Source organism: Branchiostoma floridae, chromosome 5 (genome assembly GCF_000003815.2).
Source record: "Branchiostoma floridae strain S238N-H82 chromosome 5, Bfl_VNyyK, whole genome shotgun sequence".
Classification (NCBI taxonomy): Eukaryota; Metazoa; Chordata; class Leptocardii; order Amphioxiformes; family Branchiostomatidae; genus Branchiostoma; species Branchiostoma floridae.
In genome coordinates this window covers 19485079-19512520 of record NC_049983.1, presented here as the reverse complement: position 1 = coordinate 19512520, position 27442 = coordinate 19485079, and the positions used below count along the sequence as shown (strand labels likewise).

Genomic DNA, 27442 nt, shown 5'->3' with positions numbered 1-27442 from the left:
ACTATATCTTGAAATCAGATTAATTTGGTTACTTGTTTCTCAACTTTTGAATGGAACAAGGATAAAGGGAACAAATCCAAGCAAGTGATTAGGGTGGATATCTGGTGAAGAAGGCTTTTACATGCCATTACATGAACATTGCACCAATTGAAATAGCAGTTACTAGTACTCAGGCAACTGGATATGATTTTAGAAACAGTGAGACAGGTAGCTGCCACTACCTTGCGTCAGTGAATCTGAGCATTTTTTTTTGCCCAAAACTAGGAATCGTCATGCAAATGAGATGAAGACAAATCATATCCAGTAGCTCGACTAACTGCTATTTGGCATATCTTATTACTTGCTTTAACCTTCATCTGCGTACTTGTACCAGCTACATTGCAGAAGGAGGGTCTTTTATGGATATTACAGTACATTCCTATCAACATGAATTCTAAGCTTGAAAAGATTCAGCTTTGTAAAGGTTGTCTTTAACTATTTCATACTTAGCTGTATTCTTGAGGTTCTGAAAATATGATGGAGCACACAATAATGCTACTATGATAACTAGCTTATTCATGTTGAAATCCAATGCTTTTTGTTTCAAAGTAACATTTCATTGAACAATGTGCAACCATCAATTCTTAGTATTAAAGTTTGTAAGTTGGAAAGTTTGTAAAAAAAACCCACAAAGTCATAGTTGCATTCAGGTCATATTTCAAGACTGTAATTAATAGCTCTAAAGCACATTCATTTTGCCCAGTGTGGTAAAAAAAGCAACTTCATAAGGAAATTATGAAGGAAAGCGAGAATTAATTTGTCTGCAGGACGAGCGATCCTGGCCATGACTGATGGAGATGTCGATAGCGCTGTCTCACGCTCTGATAATGTTTCAGCACTGTGACACAGACAAAACGCTTAATTCATTATTAAGGGGAGAAGTGGACACTTGCTCTGATTGGGGATTACATGCATGAGGAAAGAGCATTCTAACCTTTGCAGATGCTATCATTCAGGTTACTTACCTTGGCATCAATTCAAGCATCTGATCTCCTTTGGTATTTAACCTCTAAACACTGATTGAGGACATAACTTACTGTGACAGTTTCTACAATAATTGTCACGTAATTGGCAAAAACTGAGGGCAATGGCCGAGTCAGTTGAGTGTTCACCTTGCATTTGGTAGGTTGTGAGTTTGATCCCCGTCCTAGTCATACCAAAGACTTTAAAAATGGTACATACTGCTCTGTCTAGCACTCTGCATTTGGGTGAGAGTATGGAAGTTTGAACACACATATCACTATCAATGGACTAGCCCCCAGTTGTAATGATTGCAAAAACTTTGTGTGGCCCGGGGCCACTGAAACACAGATGGGTGCTGCCCGATACACATACTGGTGTGAAATAACGATTACCCATGCACCGTAAAGCATTAAAGATGACCTGCCTCTTAGACAAACTTGAAAGCAGTCCTTTGGCTCACACCCTAATTAGCTGAAACCTCAATCAAATCAAGGAGATGGGATGTTGATGTTTAAGAAACACCTTCCACACCTTTCCAACAAACATTATGGTGTCAAGCAAGGCAAATCTTCAGCATGGCTTCCATCTTGAGTTTGTAACATGATGCATACATAGCTTGTAGGCTTCCTGTCATCTTTGCATAAATGATGAAAGGACAAGAGCTGCATGTACCATCATAAGTGATGAAGGTGTCAGAAAAACCCCAACTGCCTTATACAGCTCTGACAATGACAAATGCCCCTGGTCTACGTGATTTATGGGAGGGTGTGGTCGGTACCCTGGGCTCTTATCTGTCTTTTAGTTTAACCTTGCAGGTGTCAACATGACAAAATAGCAGGAAACTTTCTGGTTATCATAAGAATTTTTAATAATCCACAACATGAATGGAACTTCTGTATTCTGAATACTTTCTACAGAACTGTCACCTACTCAGTGACATTTATCCGTCTGTTAACATTAAAATTGTATTAAATATAATACCATCATAATAGGAAACTTCAATGGACATTCTGTGTAATATTCTGAAAGAGCTTTTACAATGGAGTACAGGTGTAAGGGGTTTCACCTTTCAGACGTAACAGGTACTTCATGAAGATGACCAGATGCCAAGATGGTCCCAGAACAGAAAATGATTGTCATATCAAACTCTACACATCTGTACTAATCAACATGCTTTCATGAAATTAAACAAAGTAAGATCCTTCTGCCTACTGTAAATGCATTAGTTTGCGGGGATTTAATTTCGTGGTAAAGGGAAAAAGGACTTTTCGCAGTGGTTTTAAGTTCGCGGTAGCACCATGCACTGTAGTCTCTTACTGCTATGAAAATATGTTCTTGTTGGTTTTAAATTCGCGGTGAAGCGGCCACCACGAAAAACGCAAACATTAAACCACCGCGGATGTTTCTGCATTTACAGTATTTGATAAGAAGCTAGCAATACCAGGATGCACTTTCCTCAAGATCATTTAAACCCAAATACATGTAAGTGTAAGTCATTACCTGTGGGCCCTTGAGCTGTATACAGCGTTCGACCTGCCACAGCTGTCCTCTAGGTAGTGCATGACACATCACATTGTCAATACGCGGGTCCATCTGAGATGACTCTGTGCCATCTTTGCTCCCTCTCCTCTGCAGCTGTGACAGTTGACAGAGAGATTACAGCATGTTTAGGAGCAGAATCAATAGAAGATTGCCTAAAGAGACGGGAGGTATAAAGGTGCTTGGGACGATAGCTGCGCCGGGTCAAACACAACACAACCAATATATGGATGTCCTGACCTGTACCATAGCATGTACAGAATGACTACCTCATAATACACAATCATGTAACAGTACTAGATGCTTATAGATGAAAGAGGTGGTTGGAAAGTTAAAAATTTTGCAGAAGAGAAACTGCATCTTTTAATCTATGACATGAAAAGACATTGTACAAACACATCTCAAGCTACATTTTTTACACTACTAAGAAACGAGAAGAAGCCAAACAAATGTATTAGAATAGTTAGAAGCCATATTTTAGATTAGTACTGGAAACCATGTATACTGTATTATGACCTTAATTTTTGTATTCATATGCATATACCCAATAAGGGCTGAATGTGCAAAAAAAAGCTATTACTATTTCATATATTCAAGTCAAAAGAACTAGCTGGAAACAGAGCAGGGAGAGTGATCCATGATCATAATATTTAGACCTACAGACTTTGGTGCTGACTATGAACTATAGCTTTAATCCAAATGGAAGATCAAGACAAACGCTGCGTGAAAATTCTATACCAAACTTTAATGATTAATAGGTCCTAACATTTGAAAACATCCTTCAAATACATCGCTTCTCTTTCTTAGCAGCTGCATTCACAATTGACACAAAGATGCCTTCCTCTTGCCATTCATCAAGTACCCGATGTAAGAACTCTTTTAAATCTATTCTTACTTTGCATGAAAGGTGGTAAAAAGTTGATATCCACCAAACCTCTCTATCGAGTTGACCTATGTATTCCATTCCACAGCAGAATGTCCTTCGGGGCACAATACATCCCCATCATTCATCACACATTCAATGTTATCACACAGTTCCACGTTACTACCTGGTCTCCATCCCCATTCAGCCGATGGAGCAAATGACAAGTTCTACAAAAGAGTGCACGCCGTTTGCATAGGATTATGATTACTAGGTGCAGGGCAAAAGTAAATGAACCGTCAGAGCAAGAGAGAAGAATTTATGGGGTGCAAGGCAAGGTAAGGCCGCTTCTTGTTGTGTGGCAATATTGAGAGCTTTCCTGGGGTTGATGATTAATGGAGTGCTAACGGTTAATGGGAGCAGTTTAGTAAAAGTTGAAAGTAAAACTTGAAGAAATGCTTGCGACTGAGTAATAGTAATAAGATGTGTTCAAGATAGCTGGAGATTTCTGAGTCCAAAGTTTGTGATAGACTGTCTATGCAGTTGGCTATCAGAGCTCATCATCTGCAAATGTATAAATTTGAAAGAGTAGCTTTGCAACAATGATGCTGAGCTACGTACTGTGCAATACCACAGCCATACAGATTTATGGAGTTCCTTGCTTCTAATAACCAGCAATGGCAAACATGCCCTGAAAAAGTAAAAGAGATCGGCATCTACAGGATATAGGATATGTACCATCTACGCAGTAAGGATGCAACAGGTGAATGCAATCATACAATGTTTAACATTCAGCTTGTTAAGGTGGTTGCTTTGCACCAAATCTGTATTGGTGACCAAAGAACCAAGAAAAGGGTTAATCAAATTACCCCCACAGGAGTGCAGGTATTCTCAGGCAGCATACAGGAACCTGAATGTTCCCTTTTTTCAGTAAACAGCATAAATTTGCTCAACTTACTACTCTACATTTGTTGTAACACAAACGTTAGTGTGACTGAAATTGGAATAAACTTGTTAAACTAAATGATTCTTTAAAAGATAACAATATTCTGAATACTGTAAAATACCAATTGTTTAAAAATATGTGAAAAGACACAGTGAAATTAATCAATCAACAGTACAGATCTCAATTTCTTTATGGATCCTCTGCACACCGCTTAACACCCTGTCCTTGGTGCTTAAACAAGTGTGTTGTGATAGCATCTTAAAAAGGTTTACTGCTGGTTTCTAATGATTTATTGCATCCTACTTGTAAATATGATAATGCTAGTTCACTTTTTTATGCAGGGCAACCTATATCCGTTGTGTTGCTAAACAGGGTATCCGGTGATATCAATTCAATGGACGGTAGTTTCAAATTGTGCTATTTTCAAAATATTGCAGTTTGAAATCATCATCTGTCGACTTGATATCCGTAAATACATTGTTCTTAAAAAGAACGGATAAAGGCTACCCTACGGATAAAGGTAAACTAGCCTTACATCAACATCATGACTGAATTACAAAAATATGCAGCTACTGCAATCCTGTCCTTGGTGCTGAATCAAGTTGACCACTGGTATTTTCTTGCATATTCAGCAAAGGAATGACCAAGAAGTACAATTGTTTCAAATAGGGTCAAATGGCATAGAATCCTCGGTAAGTCTCCTTTCTCTAGGGCATAGCACAGAAAAAAATGTAGGGAAAGTACCCAATGGGACCTAGGAACTAAAGCAGTATTGCTTCAAGCAAGATCAAGAGGTGGAGGGTCCTAAATGTGCACTGAGCACATCATATGAAATAACTGAATTACAAATATATAGAATCTTTGGTAAGTTTCCTTTCAATAACTGCAGGGCAAGATACAGAAAAAAATGTAGGGAAAATACCCAGAGGGACCTAGGAACTAAAGCAGTACTGCTTGAAGCAAGATCAAGAAGTGGAGGGTCCTAAATGTGCACTCAGCAACTGTAGCAATTTAAGTATCATATAAAACTAAAAGCTTTCTAGAATGGAATTGCCACTACACATAAAGTATCTGTGCATATAGCAATAAATGCTACTCCAAATGCCATTTGTAGTTGGCAATGTACATTTCATTCCTTCAAATCGTCTTGTGACCTTGTGGTTGGTCGAAAAGCAAGACACAAAATGTGGCTGAGTGCAAAAGAACTCAATTCAAAAGTAGTTACCAAACGGTCTTTTATAGACAAAGTCAAGACATAGTCAAACTTTACATTGATGTACAGTTTGAGTCATGTCAAGAAATATAAAGATACAGATACAGAAATAGACTTGTATTTCTTAATGTAGGGATGAAAGATGGTCTTTCTGAATAACCTAATGGTGGAATGCTTATGAATTCTGTTTCAGATGGCCTTCGTGTATCATAAAGAAATGGCAAACCTTTGTCATTATGAAAGTTTTCTGACATGGTAAATTAGACTATGGAAATGATTAGACTGCTCTACAACTTAAAAAAAAATTGGGACCAGCAGAAGTTTTGAATGAATTACTCCAAGTCTGTCTTAATTCTTTAGAATCCAGAGCGATTTTGTCACAAAGCTGAATCACATCAATTGAGTCGATTCTAGGGAGTTCAATTTTTCTGAGTTGGAGAACAGTTTCACTTTTTCAATAAACCTGTGTGTCTGCTGCCAAGAGAGAACAACATATCTGGAATGATTGATTGTATGTTTGATAGTATCATCAACTTTGTCTGTTTTTTTAGTTTGAGGGTCAACAAAATTACACGAGTATATATTGACTTTCCATAAATCAATGTGACAGAAATAGTATCATTATAGTTATCTTGCTTCCAGCTTACAATGTCTGACAATACATAAAGATATTGCAAGTTGGATCATCATTCTTGTCAGGTTATATCTGACTCTCTACCATTCAAAGTACAAACACTGATCTTGTATTCTGGGAGTTAGTTTCCAACTGAAATACTTTTTGCAAGGGCAAAATTTACATGCCGGAGTTCAGGGCCGAATGCATCATAGGATGGCAAGGCATAAAATAAGCTGTCTCTGAGCTAATAAAGACGAGACATTAATGTAACCTTCAGGCAGTAAACAGGCTTTAGTGGTGATAAACTCAGCAAGGCTTTAGCAGAGATGTTCAGGAGTATATCCTAATAGACACTTAAGAGACTTACAGGCTTTGGTATCAAAGCTACAGCAGTGATAAAGGGATAAGAGAGAAACACTGCAATCAGTCAAGTGACTAAACAGAGACAGTAATGTTGCAACACGGTCAGTGTAGCAGACAGTTTTAGAGACAGTCTGGATTGAACCAAGATAATGGAGAGGAACAAAGGTCATAAAAAGGTTAGTATGTCAATTGTAGCATTTGCAAAACATCTGGAAAGGACTGGATACCAAAGGATACATTGCAGCTTTGTGATACTTCTTTGAAATCAGATAGACTTAAGTCATAAACAAACAAGAAAAACATATTACCAGTTCTACACAAGTCAAGGCAAACTTACATGTAGAAAGACGCTGGAATTGAGGTATACACACACACATGTATTACCCATACTTCTTCAGAGTTTAGTTATACCAATCTTCTAGGAGAACCAGCTAGGAGGACAAAGCCTGTAATGGATACATACATATTTTACCCAATGACAGGCCAATGCTAAATCAACAAGGGTATCAACATTTACCTTCTTAACATTGATTGAAAAAAGCTAATCTAAATTTCTCAGCACTTTATCATAATAATTTATTACCATTGTATCATCAGGTGTTGGTCTTTGATAGACTGCTGTGTCATAACTTTTACTGGGTTGGAGATCAAACCTTTTAAGTTTAACTGCCATCGTAAAGTTTCCCTTTAATTGTCAAAGAGAAGGGACACACTTGGCGGAGCAGAAACAGTACATCTTTTATTTCCCTGTGAGGCTTGGGAGTCCCCTGGTATGGCCAGAGAGCATTGCACATTTTGGATGGACACTGGGGATTGCGATAAGACATCTTCCCATCGAACCAATCTCGGCTCATCCTACAGGCAGGATTATGGTAATACCTGGTGCAATGACGCCATTCATCAAACGTAAGGAGACAGCCGTAGCACGACGTGGACTTGGCAATCCAGGTCTCACGGCAAGGGACACATTACCACGGTACTCCGAGGATGGCGTTTTTCTTAATGTTTGCCACAACAACCGAAAATGATGAACAGCCAGGACTTATCTGCTCAACTCTTCATATCACTGGAACATCAGAAGGATTCAAGCTTCATCTAACTGCATCATCAACTTTAACTGCTAGCTCAAAGGAGGGATTGGAACATAAACACATTAAGAGCATGCCTGCAAGATAAACACATCAAGATGATATAACTATCACGCTCAACGTTAACTCCTAACAGGTAGGATGGGGCGTCGTTGAAGATAAGATGATGCTTAATGACTTGCAGACCCATTTACAGAAGTCTCACATGAGCTGAATGACACAAATGCTTAAGTAGATTGGATCTAAACGGCACAGACTGAAGCCAGGTATCACTAGGTTATAAAATGTCACTCTAAACTTCTAGTGCATCTTAGGTGGTGGAAAACTATGCTCAGTAGAGTTTTGATGCAGTTACTTCAATACTGAGTTTTTAGGATTTTCCGTGATTTAAGAGTATGGCTTCAGTGAGTAAGAAGAACATTTGAGATTTACTACTAGTCAATCACATCTTATGATATGGTTTGGGTAATAAAAATGAAATTTTCGTACTTTCCTACATTTCAATGAAAAATGATTCGGAATCAACAAGATAGAGGGAGTTAATAGTAAATGTTCTTAGCCCTCAACTGTGTACAAACTGCAAGTCTAAACAACCTTAGATTGACTTCAGCTTATGCAAAACTGCAACATCATCTTGTTGCAAATCTTATTAAAAGGCAGATTTAAAATGTATGTACGATACAGTGTAAGTAAAATTGATCTTTCCCTGCAAATGTGCTGATGTGAAGTAAGTGCATTCACAAATGCATCCATTTTGTGTCAAAAGTTAACAAGCCTTTTTGCCAGCATGCAGAACTGAAGTGCACATACAGGAATTTATGATAATCCCTGTGTGACTACCACACATCCCACCCCACGCAGCACACAATTTAGCAGGGGCTCCACTTCCAAAGTTTACTACCAAGATATTGAGTTGTACAAACTTTATGGTCTTGTATGAGAGTCAAGACAATCAATCTAGGCTCACCGAGGACGACTGTGGAAATGGATGGTGCTCCCGGGGGCAGTAAAATGGCCCATACTGAGAAACACAGATCCCAAAGGCTATTGCATTTAATGTCAAATCATCCACATGCTATAAAGTACAAGCTTAGATCAGGCAGTGTTGCAACATTTTTCACATGAGCACCAGAGGGAAGAATAAAGAGGACTGCACTTTGAAGTCTGCGTTCTCATTCTAGGTGGGGCCCAGAACCGTATGCAGGTTATAACAAGTGAAAGACAAAATACTACAGGGTCAGGTGCCTATCCAAGCATATTTCCAAGATGTATAGGGTTGCATTTGATGTTTTCTTGGAGACATTTGTGTATTCTTTACATGTACATTGTAGATATGAATCATCAAAGTAGGTAAAGCAATCTCTGGTGGTGACTTTGGCTAAGCAAAAGGAATTTTTTGAGTCCTAAACAAAAGGTTGTCACCAAACATTTTCTTTCTGTTTCAACAGATGTCGTGGTAGACCAAGGAAATCCTGAATGGAATGTGTTAGGAGGGACATCAAGGTGTGCGGTCTAACAGGGGTGAACCCACTGGTCAGACCCGCATGGAAGCTCAGTGTGAAGACTAGCCGACTGCTGCCTACCTGTGTCAGGGATCCCAGCAGCAGTATAAACAAATAATGGATATATACTACTACTACTACTCAACAAAGAAGTGCCGTCCCCAGCAGCAACAACAAAAACACCTGAGTCACATATGAAACAGTAAATCATCTCACAGTACAAGACATCTATTCTGTACTTAGAGCAGATAAGTACAATTTGTTTGAAGAATGGATGGGCTGGAGTCAAACAATGGGGCATATCCTCACTCTTCATGAGGACCATATAACATGCATGAGGTTCTGTTCACTTCAAACAACATGTACAAGTCTTAGAGCTACAATGATTTTAAGTGACAGTACCATATATGTACCAATGACATACCAGTAGCATAGATTCAGGATTCAAAACAACAGGTAGAATGGAATTCTGAAGCACCAACCTTATGACAAAAGAAAGGGTTGTTAATCACAAGACCACGATACATTAGATTTTTTCTGATAAATGCCCTTGTTGCAGCTTAACTACAATTTTTCCTGTACGATTTCCTTCCAACAACAGGTTTTCTAGCAGGCTTAATTTACAGACAGACAGTCTGTCTATCAAAGGTGGACTGTAAAATGTTCCTGCCTCCAGCGTTTGTTACTGCAAAATCAATGTCCAGAAAATCCCGCCGTAAATGAAACTGTCATTTCGGAACAGAGGGTGACCCTCGAGGCCAACCTTCATGAACTGATGAAGCTACTTCTGATGTTGTTTTTCACCTGGATGTGGCTGGAACTGGAGATAACAGGATGTTCCTTACAGCTGTAATCCCTTCTGTAGAAAGCTGCTGTGGGCAGGCAGAGACCAGAACCATCAGGGATAACCAATGCTGAGTATCAACGTCTTCCATGTTACTGCACTTAGGAAGCTTACCTCATCATGGGAAAGTTTTTCTTTTCTTAATGAAATTGGGTAATTAGTGGCAAGGCCATCAGAGACTAAGGCATAATCTGTTGCAACTGTTACTTTCTTGCAAGAATGTCCCAATGTGTGCAAGGAGGAGAGCCTGAAAACAGACTCATTCCAGTCAACTATCATACATTTGTTCCGTGTTGATATGGAACAACTGAGTAACAAGAAACATCAACATTGTCAAGCACCAATGGAGAACAAAAGCTATAACATGACTGCTACAATTTGAGATAAGCAACTACTGAACATAAGAGGATGTTTTTGTATGGAAATATACAGCAAGTACAAATATGAAGAGTCATTGTTTCACAGTATCATCAAGTATTTTCTAAATGCATAGGAGACTTCTGATGTTACAAACTTGAAGCTGTCACACTCATTGATTGCTATCAGTAGGCTTGCCAGTAAAGCTTGCTCACAATCGTCATACATTAATATCAACTGGACAGGCCTGCCTGCTACAGTTGTTGTAACTCTGCTGAGCACACAAACTGTTGCATTGGATTTTGCTAATGCATATCTATGAGCAATAAATCAGCCATGCAAGTAGACATGACACATTCCATAAGGGAGTATTCAACTAATGTCCTCTGATTTCTTACACCATACTTTGCTTGTGTGCCGCACAAAGCTGCAGGTTCACTGAAGTCTGAACTACACAGAGCTGCACAAAGGTACACTTCATCTTTTTCCATCACAAAGCTACAGGTTCACTGGCACAGAGCTGCAGAGGGAGTAACTGACCTCACACCTTCAAACTAACTTTTTCATTACCAGATTCAAGTCATCTGCAGCCTCATCAACAATGCTGCAAAGGTCTGCAGTACACACTCGCAGCATTACCTCAGTTGTACAAATGTTGCTAAGATTGCACTTAGTAAAAGGTCACGCTATGAATACTTTATCCATCTCCATGAACCCTTGCCTTGCCTCAAAAGTCTATGATTCTTTGTACCATCAAAGCACTGTGCATGCCACAAGACAAAGGATCGTAGTAATGGTATACTTGGGACACACAGACAGAGAATGTCTGAGCTGGTCTTAGCTTGTCAAAATGGATGGTATAATCAGTAATAGTGAGAAATTCTTCTGACAGATTTTGGGATATTCTTAAAGCCCCCGCCGCACAGTTGACGAGGTTCAGCTGTATTTGTTGATCCCAAGAAGGTCGTCAAATCTCAAAATTGTCTGAGGGTTGAACATAATTTTCTTCTAAAAATGCTCTACTCTCAGCTACATGTATACTATCACATAGAACAGGGTTTATTGACATGTGAACGTGGACCAACTGCTAAAAATCCTGTGATGAGTACAAAGAATATGGGTCGTATTACTGCTGAAAATGTCTTTTAGAGTTTGCAGACTCGTCGGCCAATCAATTTTCCAGTTATGTGACAAGGACATAAAAGACAGCATAATGCAAAACAAGATTTTCTACCTACGATTGGTAAACCTTGCATCCGACTCACCGAATGCAGAAGACAATGCCTGGTAGGGTTTTCCCTACATGTTTCTAACATTGCTGGACATCATGCATGTTTTGTGATCACTTTTGCACCCAAACAACAGTTCATGCATTTGCCTCTGGAGATTTCCAAAGAAAAACACATCAAACTGCCCACATCTTCATTCCTTGTTGGCAGATGCACTCATGAGAACATCAATCGGGTGATTTCTTTTCCAATGAAAAAGTCCAACTCAATGTTTTGAGATACCATTGTCTTCTAAATGTTTCTTTTTGTTCAGAACTTGTAGATTAGAGCATAAAACCCAATGCTCCCCCCCTCTTGTTTGAAAAATAGTGATTTACAGCTAAAATTTCAAAGATTATTCATCACGACATTTAGAATAACTTCTAACAGGTTTCAGCTGACATGCTCTATTTGATAATGACACGATCATTCAGGTGACAATGCTTCACAATATTGGACTTCCAAACCTAAATATCGCCCAAGGGACAACTTAACAACTTCTTCAGCCCCACCTGGCTCGTAAAAAGGTAATCCTATGGTTAATAACACGAAACAAAAGACCCGAGTTGACAATCCTTGCCCCTTGGAAGGAAATATCACCCTCTGAAGATGCAAAATCATGATGAGACACTTCATTTGAGTTGAAGGATCAATCAGAACAATTTGTCATTCATTGTTTGGGGAATAGAATATGTCCTTTTTTATTAAGAAATGTGTACTCAGGGATTTACCATGGCCCACAATACATTCCACATGTGTAATGAGACACATAGAAGTCCCTTTGAAATTATCCATTCCATGACAAAGTTTATTTGCCACTTACACTATTTCTTTTACTAAATAATTCAAGAAGCGTAAAAGAGAAAAATCTATTTGTCCCTATCAAGTAAATCACTGGCATTATTTTGACTGCCACTAATAAGACAACCTGCATTGTTCACGAGCTCTTAAACTTGATGCAAGCCATCAAATAACAGATCTAACCATATCATAAAGCATAAAAGGGACCAAACCCAAACCCTGCTATCAGCCGTGACCATTCCCCTTGATTTATGATGCCGGGTCACGTAAAAGGTACAAAATGGTTTGCCACGGTCTCCGGGGAGACATCTACTGTTACCGTGGTAACCCCAGTGATACTGGTTTCCTCTGCATATTGAAAACTTGACAGGCCATCATCCTTATCTGAGGTATGATGGATACCAAACATTGGACTGCACCACTAATGGGACGGGGAAGGTCCCTCGTGGGAGTCATCATACCTCTTCCTGCATCATTGAAGTTTGAGTGCTTTACACAGCATATCTATTCCTGGGCTCATAACTATTGATCAGGCAGCATTCGGTGTGTCAGCTGTGAAGCAGCGCAGACAAAGGAAATTTTTCAGAGTGTAGGGAGGTCCTTGTGGGATTGTTGTTGTGAACATGAATTCATGGCAGTGGACTGAAGGTCATTGTTTATGTCCAGGGCCATGCTTTTATGATACAAGATATACATTAGTGTACGTGAATGCAGTGGGGTGGGAAAACATACAATCATAAAGGTCTGTTCTAGGAAAAAACCAGCAAAGCAGCATGGCATTGCAAAAATCATCCCTCATAACCTTGTTTCATTACACTTACTTACAATAGTATGAAGTAGTTAAATGTTTTGCATCAAAATTACGCTTGAAACTTGGAACGTACCAGTAAAGCGTCAATGAAATGGATAAATATAAAATAAGGTCAAAAATATCCCAAAGAAAGACAGAACAGCCATTGGAACCTCATGTTCTCTACCATTGGATCACTAACCATGGCCTACATGTATCTTTGAACTATGGACATTCAACAGCGAGTGATGCCATGACTGTTAAATCTTCAGCAGGCTTCATCATCTTTTCCCACCGAACTCTGATGTACCATCTAACGCTAGTTCACCTTTATCCGTTGGGTGACCTTTATGCTTTGTCTTTAAAAACAGCTCATTTATGACACTAGTCTGCTGACAGCGGTTTCAAATTTGCAATATTTTCAAAATGTTCCAATTTGAAACCGCCGTCTGTCAACCTCATATCCCTAAATATGTTTTTTCTTACAAACAACGAATATAGGTTACCCTCGGATAAAGGTGAACCATCTACATTTCAATAGTTTGGCACTCTCTGCCTTCTCAAGAATCTGCCAACCGACAAAAACAGATACATGCTTCAGTGCCTTGGCCCTTAAAACAGTTTCAACCTCCAACTATTCTTAGCCATCATTGCCAGGTCTATCTCACCATTGCAAGCCATTTCCATAGATTAGTGGGAATGTCAAAAGGTCTTGATTCGAGTATCAAGTCATAGCCTAAGACCCAGACCTGTTCAGCTTCAGTCTGCCCTGACCATACACATTTGGAAGGGCAGCAATGCTATAGCTGAAGGTAACTGAATCTCAGGCAAGCACGAATTAGTGGAAAGGGCAACATTAAGAAGAACATAACAGCAGCCAGGACACTTCAATGTAGCATTAAGATCAGCTGCGATACACATTAATCAGATTGTGCCCTACACCGCTGCTTCTATTACTCCATGAAGCCAACAGATCTTGTATCTTATGTCCCTATTAGCTGGGATAATACCCCCATTAACATTTAGTTTCCCTGGCGATTACTGACATTCAATCTGGGGTAATTGTTAAAGTGTGAAACTTCGGCAAAATCTGACACCCATTAGGGAGAACTACTGACACAAAATCTGATGTCGTGTCATTATGAGACTTAAAATGATGTGTTTCTAGCCCAGAGTCATTGATAGCATCGTTACTTAGGACATTAAGAAAGCAACTGCTGGTCTGTAATGTTACAGATACATCAGTGCTGCCATGCAAATGTTAATCCCTGTTCGTACGGGGGAAAAGCATGCTTTGTCATTCCATGTAATTAGCTTTACCCTCAGTAACACTTGTACTGGTTTCGTCATTTTACCTCAGGTAACCACAACCCCATGATTAATCACATACTGTGATTACTGTGCAGCAAGCCACAAAAAAGTTTAAGATTTCTGTTGGTCAACCTTGAGAAATGTTGATATCAAAATCAAATATGGCAGTGCTGTATTCACACATTGTCCACAGTCAATAGTTAGATTGTTTACAGGAATCGGTAACTTTACACACAAAAAAGGAATTTTGTAACTTTAGCAATTTTATAGGGCAGTAATTAACATCTATTATCATAATACCGGTACGTTTACGACGATTTCTCTAGCCATACTAATTTGACAAATTGTCAACGCATCATTTTCTCCAGTTACATGTTGCTGTTATAGGTTACCCTTGTCACTTCTTCTGTGTAACTTTTCTGCCACTCTTGTCCTGCTAAAAGCGCTGCGTATTGTAATTGTAACACGCCGCAGAATTACACGGCGAACGGGCGCGTGGTTGGGAGGGGGTAAAAATACCGGCCGGAAGAAACATGGCACAATTAACTGTCGCTATGTACCTTTATACATCCTCTGATGTTCCTTCCTTTTCTGTTAGTAAATGCATAAAACATAAACCTGCATGAGCATACAAAATGTCATGAGAAAACGGACGTATACTGTCAAGAATTTTCATTTAACTTCTGTCTGTCACAACCACTATGACGTAACACTTCACTGCTAGCGTAGATATAAAAATGGCGGGAAAATGGCTGCGTACGTTCAATTTTGCCCATTCAGTCGTAGATCCGGGCTATTATGCAATGGTTCTTCGCACTTTTACATGAGTTGTAGGTCACCAACAGAAATTAAAGATTGTTCTTGAATCATGTTTGTCTTGTGCCGTGAGCATGTGTAATTATGATCTACAAATCTGGCAATGAATGTGACAGTGTGTTCGTCCCACGACGAGCTGCCTACCCCGAAAAAGATACTGAAAACTTGTGGCCTTGTTGTCTTCGAATGCATTGTTATCGATGCTTTGTAAATGATGTATTGGACACCTAGATGTCTGGAGTGTGCACACCTCAGAAATAACTATTGTTGCATGTGTAGATCTCTTTAAATTCCATTATTTTTGATCGGCCGGTGTAAGTCTTACGGCCGGTATTATGCCAATGCATGTTATAAAGTCCTGCTACAAAGTTTGCTTGCTTGTAGGTTGACTGATTTTGGCAAGTTGACAACTCAGCAAAGTTAGCAAAGTTTCGTCAATCCACTGAAACCTACATGAATTTGGTTAAATGTTGTCAAAGGAATCCCTTTATGACTGCAACCCACAGCAATCAATCTTAGATACAATCTTTTTGACTTCATAGAAGGAAAGTTGCCACAAAGGGGTTGCCCTTCACACCATTAGTGGATGTTGATTGACTGTAGAGAACTTGAGTTCAAAAGGTAGAATCCCCTTTTGAAACATTCATAAAGCCGTGGGGACACTAAATCTGTCCAGGATGGATCATGGTGTCATCTATTTGTCAGACATGACAGACGACTCATCCTTAAGGTTTTCTCCCCGGACAGAACAAGATTTTAGGGATATCTAAGTTCTTCCGAAGATGAGGCCCCTAGCAATATCTGCAATAGATTTCTGCCTTTTAAAGGAAACTGTGATATATACATGTATAAGGTAATATGCATCTTCTCCTGTGGCTTACTATCATATATAGAAAGTACTTGCCTTGCACAATGTTTTTGTGTGGCAAGTTGGTCTTGCATATAGGATTTTCGACCAAGAATCTAAAGGGTTTAAATTGCTAGCAGGCTTCAATGTCCTTGGACAAGGCACCTTACAAATTACAAAAAAAATGAAATAACTAATAAGTTGAATGGGAAAATCCTCGTAGATGGTACAGAAAGCTAGACATCCCATGTTTGAAGAAAGCCACACCCAGAGCATGATAAAGAACCCACCACACTTATCAAACAAGAGCAGTGGTCCATCCCGTTTTGAGTGGATCGTATACACAACTTGCACGCAGCCTGGTTGTTACACCCAAAAGTGGTCTACCAATTATGTAGAACAAACATCTATCAAATGCTTTCCTTTTACAGTCACTAGTTGTTAAGGTCATATTGAGAGCAATTCATTTATTTCAGTGACCGCATTAACTTTGACCTGAGCAAGGAGAAGGTCGACCGTGGCCTTGCTGATCCTAAAAATGACCAGTTGACCCCACTGATAAGCATGTTAGAGTGACCATCCATCCACTATTGCCGCAGAAATGGTCCCATTTATATCTATTCCTTGCCTCATAACTATTGATCAGGCAAGGTTTGGTGTCAAACATCTGTAGGGATGCTGCAATTTACCTAAGTCTTCCATCTAGCGTCTTTCAAAAGTCTTCCTCTCAGATGAGACATGAAGCTAAAAGTGCCATGTTTGGGGAAAGCCACACCCAGAGCATGATAAAGAACCCACCACACTTATAAAAAAATCCATCTCGCTTTGAGTGGATCAGACTTATCGCTCTGACATGTCGTATACACAACTGGCACGTAGTCTGGTTGTTACACCCAATTATGTAGAACAAACATCTAAATGCTTTCCTTTTACAGGCACTAGTTGTTAAGGTCATATTGAGAGCAATTCATTTATTTGATTGACCGCATTAACTTTGACCTGAGCAAGGAGAAGGTCGACCGTGGCCTTGCTGATCCTAAAAATGACCAGTTGACCCCACTGATAAGCATGTTAGAGTGACCATCCATCCACTATTGCCACAGAAATGGTACCATTTATATCTATTCCTGGCCTCATAACTATTGATCAGGCAAGGTTTGGTGTCAAACATCTGTAGGGATGGAATTTACCTAAAGCTAAGGGCGCAACCCGCAGTACGTGCAAATACATGCTGTCTACGCGCCAAAACGTGGGCAATCTTTTGGGATGCGTAAGTGGTAAGTACCGCCTCCGTACCAACTCGTAGGGCATTGGACGGATTTTGGAGCACGCAGACACGCCGAGAACTTTACGTGAAGGCAAAACTTTGTGTACCATCGGGATGCGGATTTGCATGTTAGAGTGACCATCCATCCACTATTGCCACAGAAATGGTCCCATTTGTATAGTTTAGTATCTATTCCTGGCCTCATAACTATTGATCAGGCAAGGTTTGGTGTCAAACATCTGTAGGGATGCTGCAATTTAACTAAGTCTTCCATCTAGCGGTAGACAGTTTTTCACAGACAGCAAGGATTGGCCAAAGCAGTGTTCCACCCAGCCTGAATTTTTTTCTGACCCCTGGATTTTGAATTGAAATCCTATTGAAGGCGCGGCAATCCTAGAGGGGTCAGGGGGCATGCTCCCTGGCAAATTTTGAAATCAAGACCCTCTGAAATGCTTTTTCTTTATTCTGAGGGGCCAATTTTGCTGGCAGACTCAGCTTAGTTCAATTAATGTCTTAATATGGTGATTTTTGTCCATCACAGAGGATGGAAAGGGCAAAAAATTTGTCCGTACTGAGTAGCAAAATTTCGTCAATGGACGGAAGAACGGATGCTGGCTAGAACTCTGGTCCCAAGTGCTGCAGCTTGACTCTCTTACGGATGATTGGCACTTAATCTAGATTAGTTCTGACGGTTGACGGGCTGGGAAATTGGTTACCTCTGCCAAGTCATAACTGTTGTAACGACACATGATCACAGTGATGCAGGTCAAGTTCAAATGGTACAAAATCAATGCAGAAACCTGATTGGTTGTGACGTGCATGACATGGGCTGCATGACGGACAGAACCACCTCATGATAGCCCTGGCCTTTGCTCTTCAGTTCAGTGCAAAATATTGCCCCATTCTTGACACATAGCTGGTATGTGTTGAATACTAATTCAGAACAGCTGTCACATGGGCATCATTAATTCATGGATGAAGTGTCAAAGCAATACAATAACTGAAAAGGAACAGTGTGCAATAACATCAAAGGTCAACTGAACGTCTGCTCTTTAAAAGTTCAATAAAACGATCATATTTCAATCTATGTTCATCTCTGCAATCAAACACATTTGAATTTTCTTTGAGAAAATCACACCTTCAACCTCTACTGACATTCAAAATGGAGTAGCTTTAACTGGTTCAATGTTGATATGTAATTGTCTCCTGTGCCATCAGCACTTCTGATTGGTCAATCTCAGGTCCATAGATCCTGAAATTGACCAATGACACAATTCATGGACCAACAATTGACACCAGTCCAAAAACTGACTAAACACAAAATCAGCAATCATCTTTAAGATATGGATCAATCAAGCCCAAATGACAAGGTAAAGACTCATATAACACTTTAGAGATAATGTGAAGATTAGGGAAGCTGTGAATGATAAGTAAAAAACTGCCAGACAATATCCTGACTTGATTGTTAGGCAGAAAGTTACCAGGAGTCCAATGAAAGTAGCTGTATTGTGCAAATAGTATTTTCAAGTCCTAGTAAAGACATTTACCTCCTGATTAGAATAAAATCCCAATCCATTCTGCACATCGCTGAATTTCAGCTCAGAAAGCCAAAATGACAGGTACCTTCAAGTATGGACTAAATGTCCCACTTGTGCAAAGTTTTGTGACAAACGACAATATGATATGATGAATACTATGGCATTCAATCTTTCCTCCCATTGGCTTGATTGTACAGTGACCGGCGGCCTTGAAATGGCAAGAAAATTTGAGAACGAGGGTCATAATATATCGTCTTGTCTTTGAATGTGGTGGTAGATAGATGCTGATTGCCAAGCTTTCCATACAAGTGCTGAAACTAGTATGATGAATGAATACTCGAAAATCTAATCAGGTGTACCAAACGAGAATTTGCCAAATTGCAATTCCTGCTTGTCATGATTGATGTTTAATGCCAAAGTTATGGCCAACTGCAATCATCCTAACAATAGCAATCCTTCTTTGTGTAACTTCATATTCTCCATGAGTAATGCTGTAATCCCTTTGGCTGTAAGTCAGCCAAGCAATACACAAAGGGACAGGGAACGAGAGGGGATGCTGTCTAAGAGAAGTATCATTTTGGGAAACTTAAGAAATGTAAGGAATGGAGAATTGAGGATATGAGAGGGAAAGAAATGTGAGTAAAGTAGCAGTTCAATAATGGCATCTAGGGGTGAGTAATGGTACCGTGTACCTATACAATTTTTTCTTCTTGTTGCACCAGTTGGAAAAAAAAGCACTTGAAAAAAATCAGTGGATTTCGTACCAAGTAGAAAATGACAAGATTATATCTAGGAGTTTACACGTTTTGATACACACTCCTATAGTGGCACCCACCCATTTTTTGTGTGCAAGTAATGCTAGTTCACCTTTATCCGTGGGGTAACCAATATCCGTTATATCAAAAAACATGGTATCAGGTTGACAGACAATGGTTTCAAATTGAAATATCTTCATCAGAATATTGCAGTTTGGAGCCAACATCCATCTAATGGACATCCCTAATTACACTCAGTCTTTTTTTAAACACAATTGACAGTTGGATAATGGTTAATTACTGCTGATATGAGTTAACATAGCTAGAGATCCATATATATGCATTATATTACGTTTCTTTTGTTTGTGATCAATGGTTGTAGGCAGCTGACCAGAATATGCAATGCAAAAATATGCAATGTCGTGTCCAACAGTTGCAAGTTGGACATGTGGAGATCTATAGAGGAGGAATACCTACATACAGAATATCTGAGAGAATTTATTTGGGGGGTAAGGATGTTTTCTAGTTGCCGACATGTTGCGAGCCATCACAAAGTTGAAACAGGACAGTAACATGAACGTAACAGGTTCAACCAGATAATGGCCACAGAAGACCAAAGTCTGTTTGATCGTGTTTCATCCCAAGCCCTGGATTACCTCCAATGGCAGGATGGCCTGGAAAATTGCTTGGTTGGACGATATCACATTGTGCAGCCTTGGATTGGCAGTACAATTACCTGCGTAGGTGATCACAGATCTTATCTAGAATTGGCAGTGGGTTGTGGGGGATTATTCTTGCTGGAGAAATTCAATAATGTTACAGTGAAGACTTTGTATCCAATGATGAATCTTACCATGAGTCTAGCTGGAGAGGCACCTGTGACTGGTAATGCCCATCACGCAGCACTTCCTTCATCTTCAACTACATGGGTTGTAACACTAGTTCACCTTTATCCGTGGGGTAACCTATATCCATTGTTTAAAAAAACAGGCTATCAATTACATAGGGATATCAAATCAATGGATATTTTCAAATTGCAACATTTTCAAAAATAGTACATTTTGAAACGAACATCTATCCCATTGATACCCTGTTTTGGATATACCTTACCCTGTGGATAAAGGAGGTGAATCAGCTTTATCCAAATTCAGGTAAAAGTGAAACTCTTGACAATGTAATACATACAAGACAAGACAAGACAAGACTGCATAAAATTATAAAAGGAGCTTTCACAACATTCAACACAAAAATTAACATACAAAAATCTTTTATCTTTTGTCTTCACAAAGGCTTCAAAGATACTTGGGATGTACGTCTTAAATAGCCTGGGGTCAGAAAGTACTAACTGTGCATGAACTGGGGTATATCAGATTAGTGAGTAGAAGTTTAGACAGTCCATCAATCTAGTTCCACAAGATAAACTTCAGTATCAGTTAAATTCATGGCTCATCCGCTGCCTGCATATCTGTGATACACATCACATTACATAACTCACTGCTATATCCACCTCTCAATCAGGGTTCATTAGATTGACAATATCTTACCTCCTTCATACATACAATAATTTCCACATTAAATTTTCTTTAATTGTAAATTTATCACAGTTATCCTAACCTTTGCACATTATTGCAATACAATGATGTTGATCCATTAAGTCCAAATACATTAACATATAACTTATAACCTTATTGATGCAGGTTTGGGTGATTGAATTTTATTTGAAATTGATGAAGCAGAACATTCTACAAGGAGTGTTTATTGGTTAACTGTATTATAACAGCTAATGCCCATCGATCTTTTAAGAATTAAGAGTTGATATCAGGTTAAAATGAGGCATAATGTAAATTTATAGGCCAGCGATTCTTGATATCAAATAATTAGTATGTTTTATTGGATGTTGAAGTAGAAGATTGTGAATCATAGTAGTGTACTTCATCTCATTACCAACCACAGGAACATGAAATATAGCCACAGAATATGCCAACAGGGAGAAACGTATCTTACTTTACTTCATTAATGTCTAAACTACCTTCATTATTAGTTCAAAGTGAAGACATTAAACATCAATCAACTGATTTTGTCGAGATAGCATCTTTGTTACATTTTGATACGTGTGGCAATTGCATTAAGTCATTCACTGCTTAATGTAGTTACAAAGAAAATGTGTAGTTGCTGATATGACATGGTATTACTTGGGTGTAGCTACATGGATATGGATTTCTTAGTTGCTTTACTTGCACTGAAAGAGATGTAAATCTTTATCAATGTAACAAATCATCTAAATCTTATATTGGGAACAATTTTTTCTATTCCAATAGTACTAAAAAGCTGTGCATTTCATTCTTTAAAACCTTTTAAGTACAAAGGTGACAGATGCTGAGAAGTATTTAATTAAGCTACTGCAAGAACATACATGCTACACGGTATGTATCTGTCCCAGGTATAATCATAATGATTGTATTGGTATTTCTTATGTCACTGTTTTCTGTTTTCATGATAAGAAGAATGTACAAGAACTTTCGTTGATTTGGCTTGCAGACTGGCCTTTTAAGAGGTCACTGACCTGCCTGTGTCCACATATACTGGACTAAATAAAAAGAACGTAACTTCACAGGAGGTACCGTCTGATAACTTCAAAAGCGATCCATTTAGCCATGCATAATTCAGAAGCCACATCACGACCACAACAGTACTAACTCCGCTCATCCCAGTTTCCTAAGGTGGGCTTTGCCTAAGGCCATTTGTACAAATGCACAGCCCAGTCCCTACAATTTTTAGAGGAGGGTGACAGCAAATGATGGATGACTACCATTCCCGCTGCCTCTCTGGAGACTTTCTGCTCATGCACATATTGCCTCTGGAGACGCCACAGTGCAACACAGAGATGAAATGATGATGGTGCCATCAAGATATATCTATGCCTGTAGATATGGCAATATTATATTGAAATGCACAACTATTACATTTGTCTTCTGGAAGGATATGCATAACTTGCAGGCAAGGGTAACCCAGCATATTCTCATTTGCTGTTATCCTCAGGATAGTTAAAAATATTAGTTTAGTCAACCATATGCTGAAATTTAAGTTATACTGAGATAACAAACCTATCCTGCACGAAAGCAAATAACCATTGCACCTGAAAAACTGCAAGGGGCTTGGTTACACTAGGGCATTGGGATTAAGAGCCCACCTTTTTTGTCCCTCTTACAAGTGTGCAGGTGGCTGATAGGATAAGAAGACAAATGAAGACACACTTCAGCAAGTCTCAAACCGGATACCAGACTTTCCACATGGATTACAGCGCACCCTGCCGTAAGCCAGCTTAAGTCTGGAAAACTTGGCAAATGTGTATGATTAACAGAAAACTAGCACCGTGTTGAGCTTGTCTGTCAAAAGGTAGTCTTAGTAAATGAATGGTTGTAAATGTCAGCGATTTACAACTTTTCTTTGGTTGAAGTTTTAAAGTCACAACATGACCAAAGCAACATTTTAGGGACACTTTTGGCAGTAGATACCAAAGAAAAAAATACCTGACGTGACTTTGCAGACTTTTCTTAGCTGCAAAGTACATGTACATAATACTCACCAATTTCAGCAATCAACTGAGTGAAGACTATGCCTACTAATCTGCAATCTTGTAAACATTACAGACACCAAGGCTTGGCAAAGCATCTTAAGATAGCTATAATTACAAAAAGGGTTTCTGTAGACATGTAATGTTAAAGGTAGAACATTCAGGGATATCTTAATATTCAAAGACAAAACCATGCTTTGAAAAATACATTTAAGCTGTGTAATTACAACAAGTAGATTTTCTAAGGTTGAATCACTACATGATATTGCATACACACAGAAATTTAATTACTTTTTTGCTCCCTTCCCTCAGGTGCAGGTAAACTTCTACGCAACAGCTGTTGTGCAAAAGGCCGGGTCCCAAGCGACGGACATGGAATATTCATACCACGATTGAATAGTTAAGAAAGAAAGTGGACAGCTCCTATAAGTGCTGTTAATATTAACACTAATGGACAGCACAGGGGATAGCCTGCGCTGGCTTTGCTGTAGATTTAAGCCAACTTGCTGGGTGATTTGGCACAAGTGGTTTCCGTGTTTACGAACTCGCTGCCTGACAGGAATGATGGGTTGTGATGAATAGAAGGGGATGGCTGTCTGCACAGGAGAAAGAACAGACCTCTTTCTGGAATAAGATGAGGCAGCGCCAAAACAACCCATTGTTTCCTACCAACCCTAAGGTCTGCACCAACCCTCCATCACAATCAATGCTAACAACATCAGGACAAGTAAACACTTCCCAATTTATGAACTGAAATTCTCAGAAAAAGATATTGATTGAACAATCTAACCTTCTTGATGGCAAAGTAGCCTTTTTGGCACCATATTTGCATTGGTAAGGGAGGTAGGCAGCAAGGAGAAGGTTAACAGGAGAACTTTCTAGTGAGAAATGAAGATCAAAGACAATGTCAACAAATTCAGCACCAAGGAGAGACACAACTTGTTCTTTTTCACAATTCCTACAATAGGCAGGAATTACATTGAAAGAAAAGTGTGTAAATTCAAAGTTTCTCTATCATGGTTTGTGAAAGCCAAACAGTTGAATTGAGATGGCCTAACCGTTATTTCACAGATGGCCATACTGTTACAGTGTTACACAGTATATATGACAATTTCATTGATGAAGAATCTATTCACAAGATTAAATATGTTGGACTAAACATTGCAAATGCAATTTGACCAAAGAAAATCCATTTAGAGGAAATTCACTGTTACTAGTTTGATGAAAAGCCCTTTGTTGAGTTACTGGCCTAATCATACAAAATCACATTATGTATTCTTGTCTAATGACATTAAGTGTTCCATTAATATGTTTTCCAGCTGTAGACAACCGTGTCCCAGAATAAGAGATTGTTTTCATGAATGCAGGTGGACAGATGCGATGATTGCCTGGAATTGATATACAACCGAGCAAACCTGCATTAGATTTGCATGCATGTTATCAAGATTAACAACATACAGATACGTATAATTTCACAAAGACATACTGATGCTGTCCTCTGTAAGAATGAAAACTAATCAAGGGCTCATGGCGTCATGCTTCACTGTGAAATATTAGGATAGCCATGCAGAACGTTGTTAAGTGCTGACTACATTCAGAAGGACTGCTTTCAATTTGAAATAAAGCAAGCACAATAATGGCTAAGTCAGCGCCAAGGACAACCTGTGCCTGTTATTCTTTGACACAATTCCTAGAGTCACACAGACACTATAAGAGGTCTATTGTTACAAAATTGTTCTGTTATGTGTTGCAACATAAATGGCCTCCTCCAACCAATACTGACCATGGTAAGATCCTCACGCTGTCCTTCATTATCTGTCCACTTTGAGAATTACAATATCTGGCACATTTAAATAAGTCATATCTGTAAGCTGACTCTGTTTTGTTGCAAATTTCTTTTCTGCGAATCCACTTTTTCCTAAACTGCACATCATTCTAGCCTCCTGATCTGCACTAGAAACAGTATATGTGTAATGATCCCTTTCTGACAGCATCAGGACAGACAAGAGTGCCATGGGTCACACTTCTAAAGCAACAGGATTGTCACTAAGAATTTGGCCAACTGTAAGGGCTGTGCCAGCTGTGACTAGGAACAAAGGAAGATGAAAGAATTCTAAGAAGAATTCTTTGTTCCTAATGCTTGCAGTCTTGATAAACTATGCAACTGTCATTTTCATGTACTTTAGCTTATTGTTTTCTTACCATACTATCACATGCCAGTAGCAACAGTGTTTGATGGTGCAAACCACTACAAGATAAAACCTAACAATGTTTTGTATTAAAACACTAATCCTGGAATCTTTTACAATCAAATATTCCTTTCAACTAAAAGTCTATGGGTACTCTGTTCTTCTTTCATCACAAATAAGATACAATAGTGATTACGATAAAAAGTAAGCAAAGTCATAAGTAGGCTGTTCATGACTGCAAAGATGAGATGTCCACCACTGGTAATCCAAAATAGGCCTATAGAAAATTAAAGTCAAGGCAAATCAAAGAGTGCAGTACATGAAAGGGGTTTTTGGAAATTGTGCCAAAGATATTACACATGCAGATACAAGTGCTACTGAGCTGGGATCTGGCTGGTCTTTTTGAACTTCAGGACGATAATTCAATTACCTGACTTTTAAAGGTACATAGGATTTTGTTGGATGGCAGCCCTTTGTGCTGAGAGGTCGCCGCCATCTTTTGATGATATGCACGCCTCTTCAGATCTGCAGCCTAAGATTACCCCATACATGTACATGCCATTCCGCACCAAACAAAAGGAGATAGATTGTGCGATTCAGTACTCTGATATCCTGACATCGTCTCTGAGCGCTCAGAAGGGTGGACAGTTTGAGCATGAAAAATGACAAGAATGAAACCTAGACATCTTGTCTACATCAACAACAGGGTCAAAAGAATCTTACGAATACCGCTCCACATTCCCTATCCCAGAAAGTATTGTCAGGGATCTACATGATTGGCAGTATAAAGAGCAGGAGGCTTACTCCATGGTAAAGATAACGTAGGACCATCTATATTTGTACTGGGTACACAGGGAAAGGTAGGAAATGTATATAGACACAGAAAGTAGGCTCTGACTGTTGATGTTTTTTTTTATAGACAGCAGCTACCCAATTCTGTGTGCAATCTACAGCAGCCATCTTCAAACCGGCAGACTATCACAAGTATTTGTGCACTATCAATAACTGATGCAGAAAAACATCCAACTTTTTCTTTAGGGCCTACACATTTTGTCCATTAACCTCGCTGAGACTGAGAGACTGACATTATTGGCAATGGCTGTCCACACGATAATATGGTATCTATTCTGTGAGCATGTGGTTGATGAAAGAGCATATGCCATGGTGGTTGATCTTACATGTAAGTTCTCATTCAAACACCTTGTGGAATTGCTAACAGTAACACTAGATGGAATTGCTAACAGCACTGCAAAACGTATGCCTCTCAAGCTCACAACTAGCAACTGAAAATCAGAATCAGTCACTTTTTAGTTGAACTTTTGCTAATGCTTGGGGGTGGGGGACTGGATGCTAGTTTATGTTATCGGTGGTACATTCAGAAACCAATACTTGTACCTTCTCGAATATCTCTTAATCTTCATTAGCTTTATGGTAGCTTCACATTTATCAAACCACAAAGGCTAATTCAGTGGGTAGTTGGCATTTCAAAGGTGCCAAGTAGCACTGGATTTGCAAGAAGGCCACATATGAAGTTTGAGCAGTGAAAGTTGAAGTGCCACCAAAGTTTCCTGCATAACATTTCACTTCATCAAGTGAATACAAAAATTATGAAAACTGGCAATTTTCTCTCTGATTATGCACTGTTTGCTTCTTAGAAGAATGATTTTGCAAGATTTAGTACCAGGTTCAAAATAGACTGCTGTGTTCACTATGATGTCACAAACAGAATTTAACTTGATTAACGTTACCTAACGGCAGGAATCAAGAACTGAAAGCATGGTTTGTAGTTTGATGGTCACTAGCATCAGAAGGGTGTACATTATCTGCAAACATCCTTGCTGATTGCATAACACTTATTATGGATGAATATAATCAGAAAATGTTGTATTTCAGTGCCATTTGAATGATGGCACTTCAAAACAACCTTGACATAAATAATGTACATGTATTTCCA

At 39.1% G+C, this 27442-nt stretch overlaps 1 long non-coding RNA gene across 1 annotated transcript in view; it reads right to left on the bottom strand.

Moving 5' to 3' along the window:
* Positions 1–20692, bottom strand: part of LOC118416441 — a 79066-nt gene extending 58374 nt beyond the window's left edge. Inside the window, exons 1-2 of the long non-coding RNA XR_004831201.1 lie at positions 20579–20692; positions 2503–2637 (exon numbers count right to left, since the gene is read on the bottom strand). This is a non-coding gene — a long non-coding RNA (uncharacterized LOC118416441). The remainder of the gene's footprint in view (positions 1–2502; positions 2638–20578) is intronic.
* Between the last annotated feature and the right edge of the window lie 6750 nt (positions 20693–27442).